Source organism: Chionomys nivalis, chromosome 18 (genome assembly GCF_950005125.1).
Source record: "Chionomys nivalis chromosome 18, mChiNiv1.1, whole genome shotgun sequence".
NCBI classification, from domain to species: Eukaryota; Metazoa; Chordata; class Mammalia; order Rodentia; family Cricetidae; genus Chionomys; species Chionomys nivalis.
The window spans coordinates 25637987-25654556 of NC_080103.1; positions in this window are offsets into that span (position 1 = coordinate 25637987).

Sequence of the window (16570 nt, forward strand, 5' to 3'; positions counted from 1 at the left end):
CAAAGTTTGTCTCAAGGCTTGACATGTGGGCTTAATTTTATTGTCACACTGTTTCCACCACCAAAGAAATTTGTTTTCCTTACCCAAATATTCTCTTAGAAAAGTTGCCCTCAAAGGTCAACTTTTTTCTTTTTTTTTGGTGGTGGCGGGGAAGAAAAAACAGTCATTGTATAAAATTCCTCCAGCTATAATTATTCTCCACAGTGTTTTTCTCTACACTTAAAACCACATATCCTTGCATCTTTAGACAGACCCATTTCAAAAGCAGCTTTGTTACTTAGGAGAATAATGTCATAATCCATTAGTATCCATTAACACAATTTTCCAGATTCAGTGTTTTTTGTTGTCTTGGTGAATGAGCATTACTTTAGAGACAAAGAATCTGTAGAAGTAGATTCCAGAAGTGTATTCATTCAGTTTTTGTTACAAAAAATGTTCAAAGAAAGACAATATTATATGTCACCTACCAAGTAGGATAGTGCTCAAAAATAATGTAGCAGCACAATTCAGAACAATGAGAAATTGTATATGAATGAGATAAATTTTAAAGGGAAAATATGAAAAGAAATAACAATTTTTTTAGTATTCAGTTTTCATAGAATTGGTAAAACATATTTTGCTTATCATCACTTTGGTGTCTCATTACTTGAACATTAGTATATAGACTTATAAGAAAGGGCATAATCTAGTATGTATGTAAATTTTCTTAATTTAATAGTGGTGGGAGGTGATCGATCTACTTCTAAGCTTTTGTAAGTTAAAACTTTTGAATACTTTTATGGTCAGCAAACGTTTGAATTTGAATACAGCAAATCCTTTGATTCTTCTTTCTTCTACATCGTCATTACCAGTGTCAATATCTTGCCTATGATTGTGATATTTGTTATCTTGTATTCCCTTGTACTGATGCACAATAAAGTTTAAGCTGTCTGCTTCAAATAAAAGTTTCTTTAATGAGGGGTAAGAATGACACTTCTCTGTGAATATAAGAACAAATACTTAGAGTATAGTAAGACATTCTGTTGATATAGTAAAATGATGATTGCAGGTTCTCCTCCAAGATCCATGACTTTATGGTAGTTGACTAAATATAAAGTATCACGTATGGCTTCCCTTTTATTGAACAAATCTTAGATCCAAGTATAGAGATGCTAATAATTCTCAGGAATCATTGAGAAAGAGCAGGCAGAAAGATTGCAGGAGCCAGAAGAAAAGGGAGAAGCTTGCAACATTGTGTGTTCTGGGGATTTAAGAAGCTATACAAAGGATTCTCACTAACATGCCTGTCAAATATAAGCTCAACAAGGAGGACACCACAGGAAATGCTAATGTGGAAGGGGGAAAGTTCATCTAGCCACAAACCAGAAGGAAGAACTAGAGGCAGCTAATAAATGATGAGGACAGGAAAAAAATGGTTTTCCATAGGAAAAGCAAACAAATTGGTTTTACAATACTAAATGGTTTTCCCTGGAATATATGTGTGAAACATTATATGAATTGTGCAGGTTTGTTTGCACACATAAACACACACACACATACACGCACAACATATATATTTAGCAACATTTAAAGTAGAAAAGGCCATAAATTTGGAAAGTAACAAGGGCAGATATTGAATTTGGAAGATATTAGAGGGAGAAAGGGAAGATGATTATATAATTAGCTTATGATATCAAGATACTTTAAGATGTTTATGGCTGTATTAGGCTTTGCTCTTATTATTATGCATCCATTTTTTCAAAAATATTTTGCATTGCTTGATAATCTGATTGGCTATACAATCTTTGAAGTTGCTTGAAAATTGCCATCATATGACTTTGTCTTTCTGAATTGCCTGAAGCTTAGAAAATGAATGACAACCCATGGCATTACTATAGATGTGGCATTGTTTACAATACCATACATAATGGTAAGTAATTACTTATTGTTTCATAAATATAGCTTTTGTAAGAGTATAGAAAAGATGGTGAAGAAATATATGAACTCAAGAAATATTTTTGCCATGAATAAGCAGTGAAGGGAAGGGATAATAGCATATAGAGGAGATGATTCCTAAGTGATTTAACTCACTTTTGTTGCCACAAATTACTATTTTTCTCAGATATGTCCTCTCTCTCTCTCTCTCTCTCTCTCTCTCTCTCTCTCTGTGTGTGTGTGTGTGTGTGTGTGTGTGTGTGTGTGTTCCTGCTGGACACCTCTAAACTTGTTGCATGGTGCCTAATGGGAGGGGTGGTGGTGGCTCTCATATTTCTGCTTAAGTGTCTCCTACAGCTACGATCCTGACTACAGCAGGTGAAAAGGCAACACCCCAGGTGTTAGTGGTTATGGAGCACACTGGACCAAAACCTCCAAAGGAGATGGTCCGTGCTTGACTAACACAAATGTAGGAGGACATTTAAAGCCCTTGTTTGCCTAAAAGTATTGCTTCTGACTTTTTGAGAACTTCGGGGAAACAGCTCTTCGAAGACTGGTAGTCAAAGATGGGTATCAGACTGTCCAGCAGACCAACCTAAGAAAGGCACAGCACAAAATACTAAGTGGTTCATGAGGATATAAACATCCATAATTCCCACTAGGGTGCATAATAAAAATAAAATAAAAAGAGTGAGATGAGGCAGGACAATAGCGCAAGCACAAGCAAGCGCATGCAAAATCACAATGAGTAAGCAAAACTGACCAAGACAACCTGTTAGCAGACCAAAAGCTTGGTAACTAATAATGCACACTATGAGACAATCGCAACACACCAGCAGTGGCTGTCAGTTTCAAAAGGACCAACCAGAAAAGTTCTTGCAGCAGCCTAATTTCCCTAACCCCATAAAACCCCCAGACATTTTTACAATAAAGAACCTCTACATTGGAATCTCTCAGAGTCTGTGTCATTGCCTCTGCATCTTCTCACCCCCTGCCCCCCCCCCACCCCTGGAGAAATAGCAATTGCACAACAGGCAGCAGCAACAAGCCCACCAAAACTGCAGGCCCTGTTAGTCAATGGTACATTTTGAGAAGTTTTCTGTGGGGGAAAAGTTTATCTCTGGTGATTAACCTTTGCATTTGTGAGTATAAATGTCCATGTGTTCCAGCAACATTTATTACAGGATTCACTTTTCTAAACACAATTACTTTTCTTCATCTGATAACAATGTGTCTATTTCTGGTGAATGTATAATATGTTACTGATGTATCTCCTATTGGTTACTGTCAGGGTTTTTTTTACAGCTATGTTTATGAATTATGGGAACATATAATTTCTGTTGAGTAATATACATCTCTAGTTCTTTGAGAAATGTTGGCCTTGACGCAATAGTCAGAAAAATCACCTTGTACTTTTCTTGTTCCATGGAAGATATAATAGAGAATTTCTATTTCCCTTAATTTGGACACTGATAGAATCCACCAATGAAGACACAGGTCTACTTTATGTTAGTGTAGTTTGATTATTTTTATTTTAGAAGAGCCTTTCTTGATATTATTTAATCGAAAAATGTTATATACAAATTTGTTATACAAAATATTAAATAAGTTTATAGTGCTTCACATTTGTTTGCATGTTGTGTACAATGACAGTTGTGTTGCATGCCAAGGCAGCATTGATTGTGACCATTCCATATCTCCTCTGTATGACAAACATAAACTGTGACTATGAGATTCCTTTAGGAAAATATTAGTTTGACTTACAGTATTTAGAAACAGAGCATCTTTACACAATAGGGAAGGGAGCTACTGTGTGCTGACCCTCTGATATGTTTCATTTTCAAACTGGGATGTGAGCCCAAATTTCTTTTTTCTTTCTTTTTTTCTTTCTTTCTTTCTTTCTTTCTTTCTTTCTTTCTTTCTTTTTTTCTTTTTTTTTTTTTTATTTTTCGAGACAGGGTTTCTCTGTGGTTTTGGAGCCTGTCCTGGAACTAGCTCTTGTAGACCAGGCTGGTCTCGAACTCACAGAGATCCGCCTGCCTCTGCCTCCCAAGTGCTGGGATTAAAGGTGTGCGCCACCACCGCCCGGCCGAGCCCAAATTTCATAACCATGTTTCTTACGAGGGACTTCTCAGAGATAGTATGGATAGATGTGGAATTACTACTGTCCCTGTGCTCATTAGCATTAACATTTATTCATGAATGCACACAAGAGACTCTCACTCTTGCAGGTGAGCATCCTGTGGAGATTGATTTATGTAAAGGTGAAGTCATGTCTGTTCATCCCCTTGCACTCAGGGATACTTTGTCCTCAGTTAAGTGAAACACAATGAGGTCAAGGTCTCTGCAATTTCTAACTCATTTTGATTGTTTTCTCAGAGCATATCTCTATGGGTGAGTGATGGTCCGCTATGCTCTCAGTTTTCTTTGAGGCTGGAAATTTTAATTAGTCCTCTGTGCTTCTGGAAACTCAATGTGTGTGTCTTCTGTCACCTACTCCAACACAAGCTTACTATGTACTCAACTTCCTGAGCCTAATTATTCTACTTAGAAAACTATAAGGATTTGACTCTTCTTAATATGAAGCTCAAACTATAAAGCAATTTGGGAGTGTCTTAAATTTTGCTTTTTGTAACAACGTGCTTAGAAAATATCCCTACTATATTCCTGAGGTATGCTTTCTTATGATTTTACTAAATATTAATTCCTGCAACACTTATATGTATATTTTCCATAACAATTGCATCTGTATTTTTTTTGTAAGATAACTGAGGCTATATATTGGATAAATTTTCTCACATAAGGAAAGAACTTTCATTTTATACTTTACTTAATATTTTGTTGAAGTATAATTAATAAACACTTAGAGAGAGAAATTTGAGTTCAACCTGAATATCTGAAAACCAAAACAACAGCTTAACACCAATTTTCATCTCTTGAGTTTTTATTAATTTATTAATTGTGCTAAATTTTTGTATTTATATTGTGTGATCATGAGTGTGACTTGTTCTGTGGGTGGAGGTAAAAGACAACTATCAGGAATCAGTTTTGCATTTTTTTCATGTTAAACATTGAGGAGAGCTCACAGCCTCAGGCCTGGAAGCAAGTGCCTTCACCTGCTTAACCATCATAACGCTACAAGAAAGTACTTTCAAAGTATTTTAAAAGCTGCATCTTTACTAATAGATAACTGTTTAAAGAAATATATTAAAACATTAAAAGGAGTGTTTGAAGTACTAAGTTTGTAATAGCAAACTTTTGGTAGAAGGTTCGTAGTTAAAGAGGCTAAGTGTTAAGGTTTCCTAGAAAGAGTGACTTAGTTCACAAAGTAGAGTAATAAAGTAGATATATGCATAGAATCCTCTCTCTCTCTCGTGTGTGTGCATAACAATCATGACTGAAGAATAAAATATCTTGAACTGGGGTGAGAAAGATATGAGAGAAGCTGGAGAGGAAGAAGAAGAAGAAGAAGAAGAAGAAGAAGAAGAAGAAGAAGAAGAAGAAGAAGAAGAAGAAGAAGAAGAAGAAGAAGAAGAAGAAGAAGAAGAGTGAAATATTGAAGAGTGCCCATATAGAAATTCTGTAATTATAATCTCAATAAAAATAAAATACCCAGTATTTTTCAATTTAATTTAAAATGACACAATATTTTTAATTTAAAATTGAATAAAATGGATTTTACCCTGCTGTGTCTTGAATTTTTAAAGGAGAATATATGTATATGTTGTTATGTATGCAATTATAAGAATTTTTACCTCTTCCCAGATTCTCCTCACCATCCTTAACCATCCTACTATATGCCTTCATTCTTGCTCTCTTTTGAAAACAAAAAAGAAAACAAGCAAATATAACCAAAATAAAACAAAGCAAACAGACATAAAAAGAATAGTAAACATAATACCTGCACATACACACACACACACTTGCACAAGCATATTTGTGCATGCACACCACAGAATCACAAAATCTGAAAACACATTGACTGATATTTCCTTTTTGAGCTGTTTTCAATTATAGTTATCTTCTAAGTTAGGTATGGGGTCTAACATCCAGTTTCCCTCTCAGTTCCAAAGCCCCATCTGGCTTAGATTTATGTGAGTCCTATTTATGCTGCTGTAGTTTCTTTGAGTCTGTATGTGCATTGGTCCTCTTGTGTTTGGAAGTTCTTAATTTTTGGTGTCATTCATCCCTTCTGGTTCTTACCATCTTTACTGCTCCATATCAAAATTAAAAACAAAATAAAACAAACAACAGTCATTAAAAGAAATTGGGTATATAGAAACAAAGGAAGTAAGGTATGTATGCAGTCTACTTCTATATGAAAAGTTAATGCAAGTCACATGCGGTTCTATAGGCATCCTACTCTTTACCAAAATTAAGAAAGAATTCCTCAATAAAACATAACAAGTTGAATCAACATCAAGTGTGGGAATAGGTGAAAAACTAAGCTATAATGGGTTTTTGTGTCTGCAGAAGCTGGCATTGTGAGGATGCACCCACTGGAAACAGTGAGCCTCCGATGGAGAGACACAGAGATACAAATTGGCCCCTCTTCACACAGTGACATAGAGGCCTTTATCTGAATCTCAAGTGGGATAGCCAGGTAACATTTTCTCATTTAGATAATACTTTTGTCTATATCTCTAATCATTTTCCCTATAAACAACAGATGAAGATTCTAGAAATGACTACAGCTGTATTGCAGCTCCAGACGTGGAAATGTAGACTGAGCAGACCATCTGAACAACACAATGCCTTGCCAGAGGACAGGATTAAAAGAAATATGAGAAAGTAACTTGTCGTATATCTTTATCTTTATATTCCTCTTCTTGCTTTATCTCTTTTACTGGGTATCATTCAGCATTCAATACACAGACAACCAAGAGAAGAGTACATATAAATAATTATGCCCCTTTATCTTCTTGGGAAGCTTCTGTAGTCACCAACATGGAAATCAAAATATGGAAACCCCTGTAATATTTATAAAAGCATGCACTACATACTGGAACCTATGCATATCACCTGTATACTATAAAATATTTCTGTATTACTTATATCCAATGTAATGTAAATTCCATAAAAATAAATAACGTACTGTATTGCTTAGAGAAAAGTGACAAGAGAAATCTATATATTCCAGTACAGGATAATTATTTAATAATAACTACCTGCTTTGATGATGGTTTAGATTTTGTTTGTGTGGAGTGAGGGATGGGGGGACAGAGAGAGGTAAGTCAATTCAGATTCACCCATTGATTGGCTCATGTGTTTATGTAATTTAGTAAGACATCAATCTACAAGACAGTCTATCAGACCAGAGACATCTGGCCAGGAAGTGATATTATCATGTTGAGCCATAATTCCTCAGGGAAAATTCAGCTTTATAATTATAAACTTTCAACTGATTGGATGAGACCAGGACTGTAGAAAGTAATCTACTTAAAGTCAATTGATTATAGGTGTTATCCACATCTAGAAAATGCCTTTACAGCAGCACCAAGATTAGTAAATAATCAAATGACTGAGTACTATAACCTACCTAAGTTGACACATTAAATATCTGTTACAGTTTTTCCATTAACATTAACTTTTCCATAAGTAACAAGTTGATATATGAGTTTTTTTTTACAGTGCTGTTCATTGAACCAAGTCTCATGAACACTCGACAAACACTCTATTACTGAGTTACACATAAATCCTACTATCTATTCTTTATTTCAAGTCAAAAACTCACTATGTTTCTCAGGCTGCTTTTTCATTCACCCAGTAACACAAACAAGGCCTTACACTAATGATCCCCTTGCCTATGTCTCCCAAGGTGATTAGATAACAAATTCAAGCTTCCACTTGATATATAATCTTCCTATATATAACTGAACCTTTTCTGTATCTTATCTCTGAAAGGACAAAGGATATGTAAAATAATATTTCTCATCAATAATTCACAACTGTAAATAATATAGCCTAAAGTTCAATATTATAGTACTTTGCATTTGATGCTATCTTATAGTGATCACAGAGTTATCCCTCAACCTTAACAAATTTAATATTTGTAATTACAGTCCATTTTCAATATTAACTTTATATTCAGCTAGCAACCCAGTTTTATTCCACTAGAATAAAAAAAAAAACTGAGATAACTGTTGGAGAATGTTCTCTCCAAGTGACATAGTTGCTATAAACCTCTTACTGGCAACTCAGTTGGTCTCTGCTCTTTTTAGGAAGTTAGCTGGTCTAGTATCAAAGTCTTCTTTGCATCTTGACTCATTTGAGAATTTTCTTTGCAGCACGGATCTGCTATGAGTGACTCTCAGCAGTGTTTATTGTTTATTGGGAGGGAGGGGCCAAGTATATCTGGTCTCTTTCATGTAATTTTCAAGCTTATTTTGACTTCTTTCCCTTCTAACATAAGAAGTTTCCCTACAAGGTAGAATATTTCAATTAGGGGAAAACTGTTATCCACCACTAATGTATCAGCATATTGTATAATAAGGTAAACATGAGATATGTCTAATTTTAATCTATTTTTCTATATTTATGCATATTTCTATCCATCAGTCTTTGAAATTTCTTACTCAAATAGACTATAGTTTCTAATAGTTTAAGTTCATCTTTACACTGTTCATTTCTAGTACACATTTTTGTACACTTAAGAATTATTAGACTGGAAATGTGTGGTAGATAATGTCACACACATTCTTGTACTGTTCTGATCATCTTAAGTCTTATAGTTTTCATTCTCAACATCTATGTCATGTTCCCCTATGATCCATGCAACTTTCATATTTTCTTACCCTTATTTGTCATTTTATTCTCTCTTTCTGTATTCTATCCTGGACATCATTGAATTTGAAAATATTTTTTTTCTAGTTGTATACATTAGGTTTTCTGGTATCAGGAATGGTTTACATCCAATTGACCATTGGTCAAAGTAGTACTGCCGGAATCCCCAAACAACTTAGTCCAAGACAATAGGTTGCTCTCAACAAACTGATAGCAAGGTATCATTGCTGAAGACAACACACACTTAAAATTCATTGAACATGGAAAAGTTAAGTTAGGGCCTACACAGAAACTTTGTCCCTGTGTTCTGATGCCTTTGTATGGGAAGGTACTCTACAAAAGGGGAAGTATATACACCAACCCAAACAAACTCTTTGAAATAGAATGTTGTCAACCATATGATAAAACAAGGGTGACATAAAACACATGGAGTAACCAACCATGGTCTGATTTGATAAGGTCCACTCCATGAGATTAGACCCATACCCTACACTTGCTTAGGTTAGGTGAACAAGAACCGAAGAATAAACAGCAGAGAGATCTAGGGTAAGTCCAAATTCTACCAGTCTTTAAAAAAATGTTAAAATGACTCCAAATGATAACCCCAATGATCATCACTTTATGCAGCAAAAAGACTTTCTCATGCTGGAGATGGAACCATATACAGAAAAACACAGCTAGACATGATATATACAAAGAGACCTGGAGCACACATCTCTAAATGGGATGTCTCTTTAAAATTCTTCTCCTCAGAACACATGGAACACTGAGGAAGAGAAGGTAGAAGGAGTATAAGAGTCAGGGATGTGAGGAATCCAGAAAAATAAGGACATCTACAAGAACTGAACTAAGATTATACGAACTCACAGAGACTGAGGCAGCAAGGATGGGTCTGTACGAGGTCCTTTGTATATGTATTATGACTTTCAGTTTAGTGTTTTTATGACAATCCTGGGTATGTTAATGAGTGGGTATCTGATTTTAAGACCTTCTGTTGGGGTTCTTTCTTTTTGTTATTTGCCTTGTCCAATTTCAAAACTATGGAGTTTATTTTATCACATTTTATTTTGTTATGTTTCATTTTTAGTTTTTAGAACCCAGTTCCTTTCTAGGAAGAGACAGAAATGGAGTGGACCCTGAAGGGAAAGAAGATGGGCAGGAACCAAGAATAATAGAGGAAGGATAAACTGAAATTCAAGAGAGTAATACATATTTATATTCTTAAATAATTAATATTACTTTGAAATATGGGATAAATAAAGAATTTATGATTTCAGATAGAAAAATAAAAATTTTAAAATGCGTTTGCTTGTTTTACTATCTTGTGTGTGTGAGAATGCCATTGGAGGCAAGAAAAGTATACTTAATCCCCTGGAGGCAAAGGTACAGGATGCTGTGGGCTGTTAAGTATGTGGTCTGAGATACAAGCTCAAGTCCTTTGGTAAAGCAGTTCTTTTAACCACTGAGCTATTATTGCTTAAGCTGCTAGAAGTATTTATATACTCCAGATATTGATCTTCGTCCCTTTTCATAAAAACAACAGTTCTCTCAGTCTTTGGATTGTTATTTATATTTTATTGTTTACATAACAAATATTTAATTTGCATTAATATTTTAAAATCAGAATTATATATAAATGACTTTTTTATTACATGTATTGTTTTGAATTAAAGAAAATTTATCATGAATAAATATTTAATTATTTTCCCAAATGCTCTCATACTGTCTTACAATTGGGTAGATTTTTATGTATTTACATTATTTTTTGTGTAAAGGAATTCTGTAATCCAAATTGTGTTTCTATCAAGAATATGAGAAAATGGAAATATATAGCTGAGACTAAATTTTATAAGCTGAGAATATTATACTTCTATTCAAATTTATTATAATTTTAAGATAAATGCTGTTCAGAGTCCGTTCAGTTAGTGTTAGTGAATAAAATTTAAATTTAAAGAGACTCAGTCAGTTTGAAAAATTTTCAGAAAATTTTCTGGTTTAAAAGTATTTTCAAGTAGCACCTTTTACACAAAGTGAACATATTTCACTTATCCTTAATTATAAATATTATCTTAGCAAATTACTGTAAAATGGTAATTCTGATATGTACCATTATAGGAGACAAAATGCAATTCAAAATAATATTTTGATACAAGGTAAAATGCAGTGCTATCATACTATGTTTAAAAACAGCAGCAGAATTTCATGTGTAAGGATTACACTAATTTTTAGGTCTCAGGCATAACTGTGTATACCTGAGAAGAACGTTTAAACACCTACTTTTTATTCTATAGCCGCATACTTTATAGCTTTATGCTGTGTGTATGATTAAGGCACATGAGTATGAGAGGTGAGAGACTTCTAGTAAACATAATTACTGTGCTTGACAAGCCTTGAAGAGCTCAACAGAGTCACAGGGCTGTAACCTCAGGTAATAATTCTGACATCACAAAGTCTCCTGTGAAACAGCAAGAGAGTTAGTGAAGGCTTCTATCCAGAAATTACAGGAAGTAATTGAAGACTACACTGAACTCTTGACTGGAGTGATAACAGCCTTTGCTGGTGATTTTTGTTATGCTTCAATCACTTACATTTCAATTATACTCTCTGTCTAATACCAAGTCGCCTCATTCTGTTAAACACACTCAGTAGCTGTCCTTTCCCTATTAACAATGTATTAGGAAAAAAGCAAATCGCTCTCTCCCAGGTCACAGTAGCTAAGAGGACTGAGGAGGATTTAAGTGATGCTTATATTTATGAGAGTTTCAAATTGGCTACTCACATACATGCTGAGTAGCTATTACTGCTCATGTCAATGTCATTTGGGAAAATTTTTCAAGTGAAAAGGTTAGATGTGTTTGGAGTTCGCACATTTGTATCCGAAGTGTATTTTTCTGCAGAACAGATTTAAATAACCCTAGACATACTGCAAGGATGATCTTGAAAATACCAAGAAACAAAGCTCCAAATCTCCTTTACCATATTATTGATTTCTTGGTGTATTATAGTCCTTGCATTAATTTTTCAAGTGTAAGATGATGCATGATTAATGCAGCTGTGATACAAATCTCAAGTCATACAAGCCCATGTTTTGCCCACTATCCGTTAGAAAAAGCTCTCTAGAAAGCTGAATCTGTATTGTCTTGAAGAATTTTGGCACAAAGGAACTGGTGTAAACTCAGTAGACTACCAGAGATGCTAAGGATCTTGGGGCAGGCCTATTTCACTATAATTTGAATATTACAAATTATACAGTTTGGAAATCATTGTGCTAAATAATCAGCATAGATGCGATATCTCATAATAATTTAGGTTTTGAAAATGCCATTTTATGTGTTAAACCATTTTGTATATTTCAAAAGTAACTGAAGATGTTCTCACCTGAAAAAATAATTATTGTGGAATTATTTTTACTTGTTAAATATCAAAGCTTAGCATCTTTTTAATATGATAAAATTATATCATATTAAAGTATGCTTAATATATAGTCATAGATGGCAAGTAAAGACAACAACATCCTAGCACCTATATCAGTTATGAAAATGACTACATAGAAACTAAATTCTAAACTCATTAAAATACTTCTAATTTAATGATACAGCAATGTGCTGTTTGCTCACTAAAACTCATTTTACCCTAAAATCACCCCACAGAAATTTTATAAATATCTTAACATTATACAATTGATAATCTATAAGTTATATGTATTACTACAATTGAGCTTATATAATTATTGCTAAATGTTAATTTTAACATTTCAAATTTTAAATGCCAGTAGCTTGGAAACTTGTTATAAACATGCTTTTGCTTGTTTGTTTTTTTTTCAGTAGCTTTTCAGCATCTGTAAATTAATTGCCTGTATGTAAGTCTGAACCACATGGATGTCTGATGCCACAGAGGTCAGAAGAAGCGTTAGGTCCCTTGATACAAGTTACAGACATGTGCTGAAATAGGAATTAAATTCAGCTCCTCTGCAGAGTAGCCACTGCGCTTAGCTGTTCTGACATCTTTCCAGCCACAGCACAATTTAAGTCAGTTGAGTTGCAAGTCCATGATTATTAAATATTTGATTAAAATATATGCCATCCAGTTAAAATTCGACTTTGCTAAATATAAAAATGCATACTGAGCTGAGTAGCAGCGGAAAACACATTTATTCCAGCACTATGGTGTCATAAGCAGGCAGATCTCTGTAAGTTCAAAACCAACCTGGTCTACAAAGTGAGTTCTTGGACAGCCTGGGCTACACAGAGAAATCCCAGCCTGAAAGATAAAAATAAGTAAATACACAAACAAATAAATGAATAGATAGATAAATAGATAAATAAATAGAGCATGCCTTTATAACCTTTAGTATAAAATTACTTTATATAATTGATCTAAGAAAGTTGTGCTTTGTGTTTTTAACTGTTAATTTTTTTAAAAAAAATTATTTCTACATTTCTTAGACACCAAGTGTGGGAGGCTGTTACAAATATTAGAAAAGGATATGAGATCCCCTGGGGTTATGATTACAGGATAGTTTTAAGCTGCTCAATGTGGTACTAAGAATCAAACTAGGTTCCTCTGATAGAGCAACAGATGCTCTTGACTGAGTCATCTCTCTAGCCCCAAGTCTCTAATTGAAATTAGAACTAATATCAATTAATTAATATCTATTTTAATATACTATAATTATTTTAACTTATATATAATATAAACCACAACATAATTACCAATATTACTAGATTACTATCACAATGCTGTCTAAGGTATTTACATTACAGATTTTCTTCATTTAATATCATGATCGTTCTAATATTTAAGCGTGATTGCTACTAAGGAGACAAAACTCTAAGAGAGGTCTGAAGTCATTTCTAGAGATATTTATCTGTGAAGACCTTGTATGTGTGTGTGCAGGCATACGTGTGTGTGTGTGTGTGTGTGTGTGTAGGCATGCATATGTGGAAATGAGAAAATAATAATGTACCCAAAAAAATAAAAATTTTTTATTAAGAATTTCTTTCTTTTTTTCTTTATTTATTTTTACTTAAAAATTTCCCCCTCCTCCCATTTTCCTCCCCCTCCCCCAATCCCCCCGCCCCGTCTCCAGTCCAAAGAGCAGTCAGGGTTCCATTCCCTGTGGGAAGTCCAAGGTCCTCCCCCCTCCATCCAGGTCTAGGAAGGTGAGCATCCCACAATGACTAGGCTCCCATAAAGCCAGTACATGCAGTAGGATCAAAACCCAGCGCCAATGTCCTTGACTTCTCAGTCAGCACTCATTGTCAGCCACGTTCAGAGTCCGGTTTGATCACATGCTCCATCAGTCCCAGTCCAGCTTGCTTTGGTGAGCTCCCATTAGATCAGCCCCACCATTTCAGTGGGTGGGCGCACACCTCGCGGTCCTGACAAACTTGCTCATGTCCTCCCTCCCTCTGCTTATTTGGACCTTGGGAGCTCAGTCTAGTGCTCCAATGTGGGTCTCTGTCTCTATCTCCATCCATCGCCAGATGAAGGTTCTATGGTGATATGCAAGATATTCATCAATATGGCTATAGGATAGGGCCATTTCAGTCTCCCTCTCCTCAGCTGCCCAAGGATCTAACTGTGGACATCTCCATGGACACCTGGGTATACCTCTAGAGTCAAGTCTCTTGCCAACCCTAAAATGGTTCCCTTAATTAAGATATATACTTCCCTGCTCCCATATCCACCCTTCCTCCATCTCAACAGTCCCATTCCCCAAGCTCTCCCCATCTCCCCATTCTCACTTTTTTTCTCCCCATCTCCCCTTCTCCCCACCCCACCCCCACCCCCAAGTTTCCAATTTTTGCCTGGCAATCTTGTCTCCTTCCATTATCCAGGAGGATAACTATATGTTTTTCTTTGGGTTCACCTTCTTATTTAGCTTCTCTAGGATCATTTTTTTTTTTTCATTTTACATCGCTATCCCCATTCCCATTCCCTTCTCTACTCCTACTTCCCCCCTTCTTCCCATCCCCTGTCCACTCCTCACAAAGTGTAAGGCATCCTATGGGGAGTCAACATAGTCTGACACTTCACTTCTAGGCAAGACCAAGACCCTCCCCACCGATATCTAGGCTGAACAAGGTATCCCTCCAAAAAGAATTGCTTCTGGATGTCAGTTCAATCACTAGGGATAAATCTTGATCCCACTACCAGTGGCCCCACAGACTCCAAACCTCACAACTGCCCCCCACATTCAGTCAGCTCACATGTGCGTGCTATGAGTCCAGAGTCAGTGAGCTCTTACTATCTCAGGTCAGCTGTTTCTGTGGCTATCACCATCATGGGCTTGATCCATTTGCTCGTAGTATCGCTCCTCCCTCTCTTAGGCTGTCCTCAACTAGTTCGGTCCAGGGGTTTGCTATAGGTCTTTGTGTCTGCTTCTGTCAGTTGCTGGTTGAAGGTTCTATGATAACAATTAAGGTAGTCATCAGTTTGATTACAGAGGAAGGACAATTTATGTGTCCTCTACACTGTTGATTACAGACCAGCTTTAACAAAAATATTGCTTACCAGGATAGAGGTATGCGTAATACAAAAGTTAATAAAGGGTATGAAGACACAAGTAAAAATAATAATAAAAAAATCCCATAAAACATAGGATAATACTGAGAGGGAGTTCCTGTGAATACTAAAATCCATCTGTATTTAATTTTCCATACACTTTTATATCCCAATACAACAGGAGGAATGACACAAAGGACTACTAGAACAGTGACATGCTTTAAAACTTCGAGACACCGAGTCATTGCATTCTGTTGTTTAAGCACTGAATCCACCCTACACCAAGTATCCTGAAGGTAGTCACTCCCAAGGTCAAACCTTCTATTTCAAAAGAAGGAGCAAGAGTATGCTTGAATATACTGACCACTGGACAGGGTGGAGTGGTTCTACCTATATGGACTATATTAATGTCAAAAAGACGAAGTAATCCTCGGTCACAAGGTGTAGCCACACTTGTTGTCAACAACTTTCAGCAAGCTAAAACTTTCTGACCTTCAGACAAGATGGAAATAGGCTCACATTTTTAGACCTTTACAGCTGGAGTCATCCTTGAGGATTCCTGGTAGTTTCCCTACTGATAAAGCTCCAATTTTAAAAGTCATCATTGATTTTAAAAGGGATCAACCATTTCAGCGTTAAAAAAGCCAGACTTAATAATAATAATAAGCCAGATGTAATAAGTAAAATAAAATTTCCAAATTATATAGAGTATTAAAATAAAACCCAGAAATTCTGATTTTGAAAAGCTCAATACATTATTAATGTAATAAATCAAATGGATTAAATAATATCTTGGTTAAAAAGTAGTGCTAATGCAGCATTACACTTAGAAACAATAAAGAAAACAGGTAATAATTATGATCATGATATTCAAGAAGTCTGAGGAACAAGAAACCAATCTTAAGAATTTTTGTACGACAGATGGCAGCAAGACTCATCCTAAAGCAGTAAGAAAAGTATTCAGTGATACAACTGTTAAAGTTTTACAAATCTATGGAAAGATATGAACTTTTTCAAACAGATATAACCAGAAAATAAATTCTACATATCAAAGAAACGAAAAATACAGAAATCACTTACTGAAAATCCCATCAGAGCAATAAAAAAATTTCTCAGTAAAAACTCCAGAGGGCAGAAAAGCATGCCATATATTTCAAGGCTTGATAGAATAACTTTTATTTTATTCCTGCTTTATTCAGTGTAACAAGGAATTGGAATCAATCTAGTTGTCCATCAACAAATGTTGAAACTTGCATTTTTATTTTATTTTATTTTATTTTATTTTGGTTTTTTGAGACAGGGTTTCTCTGTGGTTTTGGAGCCTGTCCTGGAACTAGCTCTTGTAGACGAGGCTGGTCTCGAACTA